The sequence below is a fragment of the Leopardus geoffroyi genome, chromosome X, assembly GCF_018350155.1.
Source record: "Leopardus geoffroyi isolate Oge1 chromosome X, O.geoffroyi_Oge1_pat1.0, whole genome shotgun sequence".
In the NCBI taxonomy this organism is placed as follows: Eukaryota; Metazoa; Chordata; class Mammalia; order Carnivora; family Felidae; genus Leopardus; species Leopardus geoffroyi.
The window spans coordinates 18940646-18953682 of NC_059343.1; positions in this window are offsets into that span (position 1 = coordinate 18940646).

Genomic DNA, 13037 nt, shown 5'->3' on the forward strand with positions numbered 1-13037 from the left:
CTGGCATGCTGCTTCTACTCTATCTCATCCCTGTTGCTTACTAACCGTGTTAGGTTCTGCACTACATTTTTGGAAGAAATACATAAACAATTTCACAAAATAGTGTATACCGAAAATATAAGGTGATGATCATGCATTGGAATAGCGTGGTGTCTTACAGCATTTATTTTCAAAAGTGACTTCCAGGAGTGTCTGCGTGGCTCAGACAGTCAAGCGTCTGACTTTGGTTCAGGTCACGATCTCACGGTCTGTGAGTTCGAGCCCTGCGTTGGGCTCTAAGCTGACAGCTCGTAGCCTGGAGCCTGCTTCAGATTCTGTGTCTCCCTCTCTCTGCTACTCCCCAGCTCGTGCTCTGTCTCTGTCTCTCTCGAAAATAAACATTTAAAAAATGACAAAAAATATGACTTTCAGTCAGTCACACTGGGAATTTACAGTCGAATTGTAATAAATAATCCTATGGTTACTCTATTGACTAAAGAGAGTGTATTTTTGTTTCTTTAAAAGAATCCTACGTTTGTATAAGAAGAGGCTAAGGAATCTGGTCAAGCTTTAACTGTATGTGAGGGACATGCACAATTTTTAAAAACACATATATTTCTGCCAATGTCAACATGTTTACTGCTGGGATTGGCAAGCCCCTAGGCAGGATCACCAATCCCAACTCTAGCACTGTTTATAAGGTGCATTTATCATCCATATTCCCTAAAGAAATAGCATGGACATTTGGACTTATACTACTTAATGTATCACATAGCTTCAAGTCCTAGGTCATTTTTCTATAGGAAACGTGGATGAGCTGGCAACCCAAACCTCAATTATGGTTAAAAATCATGCAAATGACTCATACAGCAACTTAATAGTGGGGCTAAAGAATAAAAACAGTATTAAAGAAAGAGTATCTCATTTTAACTACCATATTTAATAGTATTAAATTCTCCCTAGCAAGCAATGTGAGCGATTTTTGGTATTTTTCAATCACGAGCGGCCTCAGTGTCATCTAGGAAGAAGGAAGGTGTCTTATGGGTACAAATCCTCCTTCTAAGGGACTCTCCTAAGTTAGAGCAAACATCTCACTTAAAGTAATATACAACTCCCGTGGTGCCAGGGCATCTCCTCTGGTGCCTCTCCAAGCCATAGACAGAGAGCAAAGACTGCTCAATGCATTGGAGAAGCCCTGCTCATGAGTCGCTGGTGGCCCAAGCGCATCCTGGTTTTTCCTCCTTCTGACAAGTCCAAGAAGCCACACAGAAACAATTTGTGAGAATTGACGGCTTCTCCCCTTCCCCTTCTCTAAGTTCCCCAGGAAGTTTGGATGGATGCTTATTCTCCCATAAAAGCAGGCATTAATACTTCCTCCCTCCTCATAGAGTGTAGGACACTGAGGGCTATTTGGGCAAGAAAAAAATGTAAATTCCTTTGAGGTGCTCAAGGACAATGATGCAAAATCCCCAGACAGTGCAAAGGATGACTCCATTAGTTTAATATAAAACTAATCCGACCTCATGAAGACATGTTATAGAGAATTTTACCCCCTCAGAACATCCCTTCTTAATGTTGCTGTAAATTTAATTACCACCTACTTCTATAAATTTTTTTATCTTTATTTTTTTTAATTTAGATAAAGAGAGAGAGAGAGAGAGAGAGAGACCACATGACAGGGGGAGAGGTGCAGATGAGGGAGAGGGAGTGAATCTTAAGCAGGCTCCATGCTAGAGCCCGATGCGGGCCGGATCCCACAACCATGGGATCATGACCTCAGCTGAAATCAAGAGTCGGACATTTAACCAATTGAGCCACCCAGGTGCCTCACCCACCACCTACTTTAAAAAAAGATAACTTCTCTATCAATTATAATAGAACTCCATTTTTCTAAGCTTGAACTTTTTATTTTGAATTGATGATTTTCTTGAAAATGATATTGTGGAGTCTCTCTAAAAGAAAAGAGAGTTCAAAAAAAGAAGTCCTGTCATACAAACACAGGTAACTTTCTGTTTAGCTTTTGACAGCACCAGTAGCAAGAGTGCACATCACATAAAAGAAGAGAAAAAGCACCAAACTTAAACTCTGCTGCCCTAGGAAATGTTTTCTGCTTAACGAGATGCTAGGGAATCGGCAAAGAGTAAAATAAGGCATTTCTAGTTCTGAGGCTGTTTTAACCGTGGGCTAAGCGAGGGTGTGAAATGGTATAATTGTATGGATAATACAGACCAACTGGATAATTTTAGCAAAATTAGCTGCTAACTTTTGGGCATTATTGAACTGAATAACTGGATCTGTTTCCAGCATTACCTCAAACCTCGTGTATCTATTATTTTTCCTCCCCAGTTCAAATTTATCAAAATCAGCCCTATTAAAAATCCCTACACATAGAAAAAAACCTGTCTACTCATTCCTCCTGGTTTATTCTACTACCAAAGCCTGTTAATTTTGCCATCGAAAGATTTACGAGGCAGTGTCTTATTTGCCCTGCATTCCCTTGGTTACCACCACTGTCTGCCTCCCCTCTTACTCTGTATCATTATTATTGTATTAAAGTCCTAGTTACATGTCTCTCTCAATTCCTCCTCTTATTCTCTAGTATCCCAAGACCACATTTCATAAGGCATTCTTCTAATTAAAGTTGTCCCTTTACTCAGGAACCTATTTCCTACCACATCAAACCCAAATATCTCTGTTTAGTTTTTAAATGTTATTCAAAACCTTGTCTCTCTCTGGCCAAACTTGATCTCCCCTACACAGTAACGTGATCAACTTTTCGCTTAAGGTTTCCCCATCCAAGTGTCAACTTAAAACTAAATTGTGAGGTTTTAAAGATAGCTAAGATATAGAGATGAGTTAGAGAAGTAAGCTGGAGAAAGATCATAAAGGGTCTTGTGAAGAGTATTAAGGCATTTCCTTTTGTATCCTAAAACAAATGAGAAACTACTGAAGAATTTTAAGTAAGAGAATTTTAAGTACAAGATGTTATAAAATATCTGACTACGTTTTAGAGGACGGAATTGAAAGGTAAGATAGATGATCTCTTGATAACTCATATTACTACAACTCCTTCTCAGTTCTCTTCACCGTCACTACAGTTCCCAGAGATCTCTTCCACTAACTGTTTTACATTACAGTTCATTAGTGAGAGGCAGTAGTGCAAGCTTTTTGAAGGCAGAAAAGAAGGCAAAGTCATTATTCCCTTGAAGCAGCTACAGTAAGACCAAAGGGAAAATGTGACATTCACAGCAGCTTCCTTGTGAGCTACCAAGTTACCAGCTTCAGGCTGAGGCGTTAGGTGTCAGCCTCCCTGATCGTTAATGTCCGCTTCCTTATCATTTGCTCTCCTGGTTCTTCCAATAGTTACGGAGCATGATTTCCTACATTAAACTTTTTATACCTGGCATAAATAGAGTGACTTCTGTTTCCTTAATCTCGCCTTGACTGATAAAGACAAGGTCAGAAAACAAGGCTGAAAGATCTGTTCCACTGTGATACTGGCAGGACAAGATGGTAGTTTGAATTAGTTTAATGGCACTGGGGGTGGCGGTGGCAGTGAGAGATGTCTGAGAAGTTCAAGAGACCGGGCTTCCTTGTTGAACGGACAGAAGGATGAAGAAGAAATCTCAGATGATTTCCAGGCTGCCGCCTCAGCCATTAGACAGACAGTAGTGTCATTCAGTGTTAAGAGGCAACAAAGAAGGAGACGCAGGTTTGGAAGAGAGGTGATGATAATTTCGTCAGACCCATGTGGATCATCCAAGTGCAGATGTCTGGTGGGCAACAGGCCACACAGGTCTGCAGGTAATGAAAAGAGTTGGAGCTATGGACTGAGGAGTTACCAGCATGAAGTGATAAAGCTGTGTTTATGGGTAAACATGGTTTATTCCATGAGGAATAAAAAGAACCCAAAAGAAGATGCCCAGGTATAGCCCCCAAATGATCAATAATAAGAAATGGAACACAGGGTGATCTGAAAAGGCAAGTGAGAAAAAGCAGCCAAAGGAATAATTTCCCAGAAGCCCCACAGGGGAAAATGGAATCACAACCCTTAACCATGTGGAAAAGACACATCTTCCATTGCAAAAGGATGGAAAGAGGAAAGAAACAGACGGAATACAGGGTTGATGGCCAGAAGATGCAATGATTTCTGTCTGATGTCTGGATCAGCCGCAGAGCGCGAGGAGAGCCAGTAATGAGGTTGTAGATCTGAGGAGGACAGAGAAGGTTTGCAAAAAAGCCTTTGTGGAGAATGAAAGAGAGACTCTCCTGGGGGAGAAAGAGAGGACAAAGACTGCTGCCCCAGCTGTGCCAGTCCCCTGCTGGGAGACCTTGCACTTCTGTCTGTTCCCTTCTAAATCTCCTCATCTTTATATCCCCGTAGATGAGGGAGCTGGGCTACATGACCTGCCAGGTTTTGCGGAGCCCCACAGTAAAATACTTTCAGCTTCCTTTCCATCTGTCCAGATGAGAGGGATCCTTCAAGGCCCAGGGAAAGTTCTGTAGGCTCTAAGAAGAATTCCCAAAAGCCTCAGGTTTAGGGATCATTTGTAGCTCACCTTCTGTCACACGGTGGTCTGCACACAACTGTACACACTGGAAATATGATGTCCATTTTCAGTCAGACATTTAAGCCCTCGATTCTAGTGCTGAAAGGCTTCTAACAAAAAACAGCTATCCCTTTCCCTTCTAACTATTCTGCTCCCTAGATGCAACCATATTCAGCTCTTATCTGTTTCTTTTGCTATTTACCTTCACTTGTCTAAATCCCACAAGGCCTTTTACTTCTCTGACCTCAATACCTGCCTGTCCCCTTTACTATTCTTCTACGGTGCAGTGGCTTCCTTGCTGTTCCTCAAAAACATGAGGCACGATGTTCACCAAACATACCGGGCAGGCTGCTTTCCTTGAACATACTGGGATGTGCCCAGCAAAGAACCTTTGCACAAGCTGTTCCCTGCGCCTAGAACAAACACTATTCCCGGCACTGTATGCAAGACTCACTTCTCTGAGATCTTCTCTCAAAATTCACTGTCTTAAGGAAGACTTTCTTTCCTAGCTAAAACTACAACCAGCATTTACTGAGGCAATGCTTTATGTTTTATTGCCTGTACTTATCATTACCTATTACTTAACTTTTATATTTTATTTATTTCTCTCGATGAATCTCCTTCCTATACCCATGTGTACATTTCATGAGGGCAGGGATTCTTGTGTCATTCACTGGAAGGCCCTGGGCCTGGAATGGGGCCAGATACATAACCGGTACTTAATAAATCTCTGTGAAATTAATTCATGAAAGTTGAAATTTATCACTAAATAGATGAAACTTAAACTTCCTCTACTGACTTTTTTACATAGTAGATGAAACTTCAACTCCCTTACAGCCTTTTGCTTTCTCCCATTCTCCCCCTATTATATACATATAAACACTTCTGTTTACACAATGATGGCTACATAGATACTGGTCACTGCGAAATCAGTGGAGGCCACTATGATTCAAGCTCCAAGAATGAAGGTAGAAGAAACAGGAGCAAAGGGATTTATGGCAGTTGACTTGTCTTCTGAAAGTCTCTCCAAAAAAATCCCCCAACTATCTGCCTCTGATGCCTGAATTCCTTGCACGGACTGCTTCGTGGTGTTATGTATCACCTTTCCGCTTGATCTTCTTTGGAAAAATCAAAGCACATGGGAAGGGTGACTCATTTGTCCAATAGTTCTTCAGTGTAAATTATTCTCCCAGTAGACACAAAGCAGTGGTGTCAGAGTGGAGGTGTAGCTACTAAAATGGAGAAAACTGGTGCAGAATTGAGAAGAGGCATAATAAGAAAATTAATATTTCAATTTTGTCCTGATGTTGGGGAGGGAGCAACCCAAGGTTGAGCACATATCACTGAACAGGATTCAATGTACATGTCACAGAACTACACGACAATAAGCTCTTAGAGGTGGGAGTTTCTTACAGAGCATAGTGACCAAGTACCTCTTTCTAGAGATTTGAAAACTGAGACATGAGGTAGCTCAACACCACACAGCTGGTTAAGGGCAGATTTGGTTCCAGAACCTAGTTTTTCATTCTCCTAGTCTGCTTCTGAATATTCAGTGCTGTCTCATATGCCCTTTCCTTAATAAAAGCTATTAATTCTTTGTGGGCAAATCCATCCCTCTGCACTAATCCCAGTAAAGTGTACCGTTGAAGAGGGACCATGCTTTTTTCTAGTTTTTATTCTAAACAGAGCATGTCAACTTTAAAATGTTGCTCTGACCAAAGTCTAAGCACACAAAAAAGCTACCCTTTCCCTGCTACCTACTGCAAATATTTAGCTACTTGGAAAGTTACATATTCTCTTTTTATCCAGCCAATAGGTGAATAGTTGCTAACAAATAATGGTCTGTTCAGCATCCAATTCCTCAGCTTGCATCATCTGACAGTGATTTCTGTCCATCGTTCTTGGTTTTCAACCCTGTAATTGCTCTCAAGCCATTTGTTTAATGCCATGTAAATATGTGCATGATTGTCACCACACATTAATCTTTTGGGTGGAATGGCATTATGCTTTTAGGGGACAAAGATGAGGTCTCTTAATTTGCTTTTATCTTGCTTCTTGCATTGTACTTAATAAAATAACACATGCTTATCAAGTTGCGACTTCTTTTTATAAATGACTTAATGATTTGTTAACCATTATGCATTTCTAATGCAGCATAATCCTTTCCTGGAAGTCTTTCACATCTCCTCAAGATGGATCTTCTGGTCCCTCAACTTCCTGAAATTGCTTTTGACCTTTCTTTAATGTGATAGGTTTTAGCCTTTTCTCATAATATACCATTCTACCATGGGTAGAATATATCATTCTACCAGGGCCATAGTATGGTCCCAGTTTTACTTCTGAGACCCCATACCTGACCTCTTGTGGGGCAGAACGAGGGATCAGGCAACATAGGGGGGACTGCACAGGAAATAATCAAGGCCCAGGTACTAAATAAACCAATGAGGGTATAGCCCAGAGTGGTCAAGTTGTGAGATTAGAGGAGCCTGGGGTCAAAGTGAAGAAGAAGGACGAGAGGCTAGTTTAGAAGGCGGCTTGCCAGCCTGTGGTCTTACAGTAGTGAATATGGAGAGAACAAGAGTACAGTGCACCTCTCATACAGACCCCAGTCTCATGGAGAAAAGGGGTGAATCAACACAGGACTCTAGAATCCTGCTAGGAAAACTAGCAGGAACCAAAGCAGAGCCCTACACATCAAATGATGAAAACAATGATTATTAATTAAAAAACAGTGCAAAGCCAAGACTCTTGAACTTTGATTCAAGGTCAGAGCTGGACACAAGTTCGAAAAATATGGAGCTTCCAAACTTATGATCTGGGATCCTTAATTTGTCCCTGACTTGAGAACATTTTGCTTTCTGCCTTCAAGTGCCCATGCTTGGCTGAGTCTGTAGGTCAGGGTTAGAAGGCTCCAGCTGGGAGACCTGGATGACTGCAGAAGAGAGAATAGGACTGGCTGGGATTATGAGTTATAAAAGGCTTCTCAGCCAGATGCTCTTTAACCTCCCTCAGTGCATTCTTTAACTTTCACAGAGGTAATTCATCTGGATTCAATAGTTTATTGGCCCCTAATGGTTCCATAGGATTAACTATCTTCTCCAAAGTAAATAAAAAGCCTTTAATATCTTTTGCAGAAAAGAAAATGATTCTAAAGTCCCAGGTGTGACCTTCAGTTTTTTCCCCCTTTGGCAATTTTATAGCAAAACTTGCCAATGGCATAGCCTCTCTGTATTAGAAACTGGATTTTACTATCTCTCAGTAGCCATGAGATCTTTGATGTAAAGACTTCTAAAAGGATATTTAGATTGTAAAATATTGTCATTGCAAATATGCACCATTTTGGTAGAGGCTCTAAAGTTATAGTTTCCAGGAAGTGTTATTTTACTAGTTACCATTTTACTATTTACTCTCTATCTCTCTTGGCTTGATATTTAGTGAAATATCTAAAATGTGAAAGGTAGAACAACTCAGGGATTAGAGCCTTCAACAGAGATTTTAGCTTTTTGTGGATCAAGATACACTTTCAGAACCCGGTCCTTCCTCATCTAAGAATGCACATTCCGACACCAAATTTATAGACATTTTCAGAAGGCTCCAAGTATCCCTGATAATTATCCATGGACACCATGTTAGGGAACTCTGCCTGGGCCAAACATGTCAACAGAAGATGGTAAAGCTAGGATCCACAAAAGTTAAATGATTTGAAAACTCTGAACTCCACAGCTGGTGACCTGCTACCCACCGCCCTCCCGTCGGACTCCGGTGTTACACTGGGAATAGCCGATCTTTATCCTACCACATGTACTGGCCCTTTCCCTCACTGGACTGTGAGCATCTTGAGGCCAAAATCCGCACCTCAATTATTTTTGTAACTCTAGGACACACGAGGCCTTGCATGCAGAAGGCTTGATAAATGTTTGATAAACAAGTCTATATTCAATAATTCATGAATGAGAACCCAGAGTGCTGGGCTCTCTGACCATGGCGGGGGGTCGGTTATTACTTTCTTGTGTTGTCACCAACATTAGACAGGTTCTGGGGTTCCCACGGGCTCCCCCACTTTCTCAACAACTTTGTGCAAATTACTTAACATTCTGACTTTAAGCTCTTTATCTTATAAATAGGGATAACATTTACTTGCACCGTGGCCACGAATAGAAAATGAATACTGCATGTGAAGCCCTGTACATGTACTAATTATCTTTCTTATGAGCTAGCAATTAAACATTTGGGATGCAATTTATGTATGAAAGTTTGCTGTGTGGTCTGAGGGCTCAGGCCTTAAGGCCTATGGAAATAAACAGCACTGAGATGAGAGAGAAAGAAAAAGAAAATCTATCTTGTAGATGACTCCTGCAGGTTCTGAGACAGGCGTCAAAACCAGGCTAAGATTAGAACTGGGTCCCAGAGGCTCTATTTCCTATTCCCCAGCCTTTCTGTTGGCTAGAGTCCTCCTGGAGCTTTTCGTCACGACTGGCCACGTATTTGTCCTGCTGCTTGTAACTCTCCTCTCACTGATGTAAGTAGAGGAAAAGCAACAACAAAACAGTTGACATTTACGTAGCATTCAGAAGTTTCCTATCTACCGAACTCCTTTTTTGAAGGCAGCCTCTAACAAGCAGCAGAAATAGCTATTCGCTTAGGTGTGTGGGTGAAGGTACCTCCCCTCACCCCTTCTCCTCATCAAAACTGATCCGAATGATAGCTTTTGCTCCCTCTGCACCATTCATCACGACCTGGGGGCTGGGAATGCTGAAACAGAGGGATGGCCAATCAGATGCTTCTGCCTGTGGACTCCGGCATCTGTGACTCATCAGCAACCAATTAGAAGCCTTCAGTCAAGGCAAAGTCTTCCCACCAGGGTAGAGACAAGCTCTGCACGCTGCTGACCTTTCTATCAGAAAGTCCTGTTTTGGAGCAGGGGAAGCCCCACCCTGCCACGTGAAAAGAGTGCCTTTGCTCTGCTTTTGTGCAGGGGAGTGATGGGATTTGGTGCTGTTCACGCTTCGCTCTCTCTGCCTCAGAGGCATTTGTGAGCTGTGTCTCAGAAAACCTAAATGCTCTTTGCAGGGTAGATTTGTTGGCTGTCTTTTTCTCTGGGGAGTCCAGAGCTATGCCACAGTGTTTAAAGCTGGGACTCACTGTGCCTTTCAACAGAGGTCTTTCTGCTCATCCCATTAGAGACTGCACTGCCCCCATCTACTCTGTGCCCTGGGTTGAATAAGGTAACCGAGACTTTGATACCAAGCCCTGGTGTCCTACCCACTAGCCCAGCATCTGTGGATTTGAGCTGAACTCCAATATCCCTGTCAGCTTTTCTCTCCTCTCTCTTTTTCTCTCACTCTTGTACTGGTGTGAATGAGGGAGGGAGAGGGTGGCTGAGAGGGAGGGAGGGAGGGAGGGAGGAAGACAACCCAACCCTAAACCTTCTGCATTCTTCCTGGTCAGAGAATAAAATCCACACTTTTTGCTGCAGAATTTAATTCCTGCCAGTTTTCCTTTTGCCTATTTCTTGACCTAGAGCTTCTTTTTCAGGAGTCCTGCATTTTGCAGTCCCAAAATAATGCAGAATATTCAAAGACAAGCATAGTTCACAGAATCCTAAAAGTTTTGCTGATGTCATGCATCTTGCCTCATCCTGAACTTTTCTGATTCAAAGGAATCCACTTCCAGAACAAACTCCTACAACTTATGGAAAATGCCTTTAGTTGCCGAACTTTACAATGTCCCCCGCTTCAGCCCCTCTCATCGCCATAATCATCAGGCCTGTCATGGTAAGAGAAAGAGGACAGGGGCTGTATTAGATCTTATGTATATTTTTTATATCATGTAGAGCTCAAGTAGGCCCTCAAACGATGCTTGTTTATTAACTGATTGGTATAATGTAAAATTAATTAACTTTTCCCATAAATTAACTGTATTAGGGTTCTCTAGAGAAAAAGAATCAATAGGTGCGCATGTGTGTGTATGTGTGTGTGTGTGTATTTTTAAAACAACTGGCTCATTAATTGTGGAGGTTTGGCAAGTCTGAAATCTGATGGCAGAGTCTGGCAGCCTGGAGAGCTGGGAGGAGCTAACGTTGCAGTCTAAATTTGTAGGCTGCTGCAGAATTTTCTCTTGCTCAGGGGAGGTCAGGCTTTTGTTCTATTCAGGCTCTCAAGTGATTGGATGAGGCTCACCCACATTAAAGAGAATAATTTGCTTTATTCAAAGTACAACAATTTAAATGTCATTAGATATATGTCCTTTTGAACTGAAAATAGGAAAAAGATGAAGTGAAACAAAAAAAAAATGGTATGGAATAGGGGTAGGCAACACTTTTCTTTCTCAAAACACTCTCAACTACAACTTGTGCCATAATATCATGTTACCTAGTATGTGTTGATTCCAGATAGTAGATGGACAAACATTTTTAATTGGTGGGCATTTGTTCTAAGGGATAGTAGAAAAATATAACCAGCATGTCAAAACTGTGACAATAGAGGGGCGCCTGGGTGGCGCAGTCGGTTAAGCGTCCGTGGTCCGTGAGTTCGAGCCCCGCGTCGGGCTCTGGGCTGATGGCTCGGAGCCTGGAGCCTGTTTCCGATTCTGTGTCTCCCTCTCTCTCTGCCCCTCCCCCGTTCATGCTCTGTCTCTCTCTGTCCCAAAAATAAATAAACGTTGAAAAAAAAAATTTAAAAACTGTGACAATAGATATTATTTCTTAGCATGGGGCTATGTATTAAAAAGCATCCATTAAAAATATATTATGCAGATAATTGTACAGGGGTGACAAAAACCCAAATATTCAAAGAAGAATTAATATCAATTACACTCAGACTTCCAAAAAATAGAACTCTTCCAAACTCATTTTACCCTGATACCCAAACCAGACAACAATGCCACAAGAAAAGAAAATTATAGTCCAATATCCCTAATGCACAAAGATGCAAAAATCCTTAACACAATGTTAGCAAACTGAAGTCAAGAACACGTTAAAAGGATTATATGTCATGGCCAAATGGGATTTATCCCTGGGATGTGAGGAGAGTTCAATATATGCAGATGAGTAAATATAACATCACATCAATAAAATGAAAGATAAAAATCACATGATTATCTCAATGGACACAGAAAAACTAATGGACAAAATACAGCATCCTTTTATGATAAAAGCCTTTAACAGACTGGGTATAAAGGGAACATACTTCAACATATTAAAGGCCATATACAACAAACCCACAGCTAACATTATACTTAACGGAGAAACACTGAAAGCTTTTCCTCCAAGATCAGGAACAAAACAAGGATACCCATTCTCACTACTCTTATTTAATATGGTATTGGAAGTCCTAACTGGAGAAATTAGGCAAGACAAAGAAATAAAAGGCATCCGTTTCAGAAAGGAAGAAATAAAATCTTCTGATGTGATTTTATATATAGAAAATGTCAGAGTCAACAAAAAAAAAACCCATCATAACTAATCAGCAATTTCAGTAAAGCTCCAAGATACAAAACCACTATACAGAAATCTGTTGCATTTATATACATTAAGAACATACTACCTGAAAGAGGAATTAATAAAACATTCTCATTTATAGTTGTACCAAAAAGAATAAAATAGCTAGGAATAAATTTCACCAAGGAGGTGAAAAACCTATGCATTGAAAACTGTAAGACACTGATGAGAGAAATTGAAGAAGACACAAATAATGGGGCGCCTGGGTGGCGCAGTCGGTTAAGCATCCGACTTCAGCCAGGTCACGATCTCGCGGTCCGTGAGTTCGAGCCCCGCGTCGGGCTCTGGGCTGATGGCTCAGAGCCTGGAGCCTGTTTCCGATTCTGTGTCTCCCTCTCTCTCTGCCCCTGCCCCGTTCATGCTCTGTCTCTCTCTGTCCCAAAAATAAATAAACATTGAAAAAAAAAATTTGAAGAAGACACAAATACGTGGAAAGATATTCCATGCTCATGGACTGGAAGTCCATATTGTGAAAATGCCCATACTACCCAAAGCAATATACAGATTCAGTGCAATCCTTATGAAAATTCCAATTTTCACACTTTTCACAGAAATAGAACAATCCTAAAATTTGTGTGGAACCGCAAAAGACCCCAAATGGCCAAAGCAATATTGAGAAAGAAGAACAAAGCTTGAGGCATCAAGATCCCAGATTCCAAACTATACTACTAAGCTACAGTAGTCAAAACAGCATGGTATTTGGCATGAAAACAGACAAATAGAGTAACTGAACAGAACTGAGAGCCCAGAAATTAACTCACACATATACAGTCAGTTAATTTATGACAAAGGAATCAAGAATATACAATGGGGAAAAGACATTATTCAACAAATGGTGCTGGGAAAACTGGATAGTCACATGCAAAAGAATGAAACTAGACTACTATTTTATATTATACACAAAAACAAACTAAAAATGGATTAAACGCTTGAATGTATGACCCCAAACCATAAAACTCCTAGAATAAAACAAAGGCACTAAGCTACTTCACAATAGTCTTTATGATGAT